The sequence below is a fragment of the Ovis aries genome, chromosome 9 (assembly GCF_016772045.2).
Source record: "Ovis aries strain OAR_USU_Benz2616 breed Rambouillet chromosome 9, ARS-UI_Ramb_v3.0, whole genome shotgun sequence".
In the NCBI taxonomy this organism is placed as follows: domain Eukaryota; kingdom Metazoa; phylum Chordata; class Mammalia; order Artiodactyla; family Bovidae; genus Ovis; species Ovis aries.
In genome coordinates, this window is record NC_056062.1 from 56492245 (window position 1) to 56495393 (window position 3149).

The following is a 3149-nucleotide window of genomic DNA, read 5'->3' on the forward strand; positions in this document are numbered from 1 at the left end:
TGCACAATGTTATATGTTAGTTACATGTCAATAAAAACATATTTTGAAAAATTTCCCATGCTTTCATTCAAATATTATATATAAAACATTTTATAAGCATATACTAAGATATCTGTTGTTATTAAGTATTAATTAATTGTAATTATTACAATTATTTTATATTATATAATATATAATAATATATTAATGGGGCTTGACACGTTATTTTTTTAATCTTATAGTGAAGTGTAGTTTATTAGCAATTTTGTGCTAGTTTCAGTGTACAGCAAAGTGATTCAGTTGTACATATACATGTATCTATTCTTTTTCAAATTCTTTTCTCATTCAGGTTTTTATAGAGTCTTGAGCAGAGTTCCTGGTGCATGTAGTAGGTCCTTATTGGTTATCTATTTTAAATGCAGTAGTGCTGTATGTATCATTTTGAAGTTTGCTTTTTCTTTCCATTAAATATATATCTTAAGAAGATTTCCAGCATTCATTCATTCATTCATTCAAAAAATACTAACACCTATTATGTGGCAGGCTTCATTGTAGGTGCTAAAGAGGCAGCAGTGAAATAGATGATGTCCCTAACATCAGTGTAGATGAGTAGAAGGGGAATAAAGAGAGCAAACAAATAAGTGGTAAGTTAGGGCATATCTAGCAAAGGGGGAGAGATAACAAGAGAAGTTTTATTCTTGATTGGTCATGAGGGAATCTCCTCAAGAAGTTGAACTAGAGCAGATAACTGAATAAGGTCAGACTGCCTGATGATCTGGAGAAGGGAAAGAGGAAAGAGCTGGGGCTGAGTTCCAGGAATGGGAGCAAGCTTGGCTTGAACTCAGAGACCAGTGGATTTGGGATGGAGCAAGCAGGAAGGGAAGATGGTGGCTGGTGTGAGAGATCACTAGGGTCCTGGGAAGAGGTCTGTAATTTATTCTCAGGGCAACAGAAAACCATGAAAGATTGAAGCACGGATGTGATATGAATTTATCTAGGATTTCAGAAGCTCTGTCTGGCTGCTAAGTAGCTGGTGGACTGTTTGAGGGGCAAGAACAAAAGCAGAGTGACCAGGTAGCAGTTCATTTCAGAGAAAAGTTATAACCCAGTGAGGTTCTAGGAATATAGTGAGGTGTGGTCAGACCCAGGATGTATATTGGATGGAGAATTGATGGGATATGCTGATGGACTTGGATGGAGGAGAAGGGTGATGGTGAGGGAGATAAGTATCAAGAATGACTCTAGGCTTTTGACAGAAGTCATTATTTGGGTGATTGCTGGCTTCATCAGCTGACATGGGAGAGACTAGAAGCTCTGGTTTTGAAACAAGAGGTGGAAAAAATGAGGAACTGTGATGTGGAAAAAATGGAGAACTGTGATATGGAAATGTTAAGACTGAATGATCTATTAAATGTCAGAATAGAGATGGTATCTAGGTGTTTGAATTCTCCAAGGGGAGGTGAGATGATTATTGGGCTTGGAGATATTGATTTTAAAAGTCATCAACAGGGAACTCACTGGCAGTCCAGTGGTTAAGATCCCATGCTTCCTCTGCTGGGGTTGCTGGTTCTATGCCTGGTTGGGGAACTAAGATCCCACGTTTGTCACTTGGCTAAAGAGGGGAAAAAAATAAGTCATCTACTCATGGATGCTATTTAAAGCCATGGGGATGGATGAGATCATTTTGGAAGAGAATGCCATTGCAGAAGAGGTCAGGGCCCAAAACCATGGAGCTTTCAACTGTGAAACATGGGAAAGAACAGGAAAGTGATGAAGAAAAGGCAGTCATCACAAATAACAGCAATATGTTTTATAAAGGCCTACTCAGTCAGACAGCTTCTACAGAGAAAGTAAGATGATGACCAAGAATTGCTGTAGGATTTGGCAAGACAGTGGTCAGTGGTCAGTGGGGACCTTGATGAGGGTCAGAGAGAAATGGGGATAGAAACTTGAGTTGGGTTTCTAGAAAATGGAAGGTGCAGAAATAGAAACATCTGGGAGAGAAAAGACATTCAAAGAATTTCCTCTAAGCTCAGCAAAAGATGGATCAATTAAAAATGGACCAAGTCAAGGAGGAGTATTGTTTATGTTTTGTTTGTTTTTGAAATGATGATGATGACATCATGCTTTATACTAACAGGAAAGTTCTAGTTGAGAGGAGAAAAACGGTGATTGATGAAGGGGTGGCAGCACAAGCAGTGTTTTTGAAAATGTGGGAAGGGACGAGCTGGGAGGCACAGATGAACGTGTTAGGCTTAGTGAGGGGCCCTAATGGGTGCTTCCTGAATCTTTGCTGAAGGAATTTAGGTTGTGCCACAGTTTTCATTTTAAGATATAATACCACTTTGGATATCCTTGTACATTTATCTTCATATGTTTATGCAACTTTGTTGTTGGTTAGCCTCTAAGTCCTGTCTGACTTTTTGGGACCCCATGGACTGTAGCCAGGCTCCTCTGTCCATAGGATGTCCCAGGTAAGAATATTGGAGTGGATTGCCATTTCCTTCTCCAGGGGATCTTTCCAACTCAAGGATCAAACCCAGGTCTCCTGCATTCCAGGCAGATTATTTAACATCTGAGTCACCAGGGAAGACCAAATTTTGTCACATGTACGATAAAAGCTACTATGGTATGTTTCTAAAATATTTACCTATTTCCTTCTTTAAGACATCTCTTTTTAAATTTTTGCTATTTTACTTCTTAATTACTTTTTACTAAATGGTAACCCACTCCAGTATTCTTGCCTGGAGAATTCCATGGACAGAAGAGCCTGGCTGGCTACAGTCCATGGGGTTGCAAAGAGTTGGACAGGACTAAACCACTAACACTTTCACTTTATTAGGTTAAGCACTTTATAAGTATCTGCAGTAAAAATATGCTAGTTGATATGGAGATTCTCTAAAAATACTTTTAAAGTGTCTTTATCATTTGTGTTTTTTTTCCCCCAAGAAATTTAGCCTGTGAAACAAACTACTTCTGAGGTGGGAAAATGTACATATGTAATTTATTGATATGTTAGATTGAATTACTGTCAAAATATATTAAATGCTTTAAAAAATATACTGGAATTGAGTTCCTTTAGAATTAGATGTCCTTGTATTGGATATTTCCTTTAATACATAGTATATTGTACAGAAAAGAGTTTTGCCTAATAAAGTTGCTTTAAATAA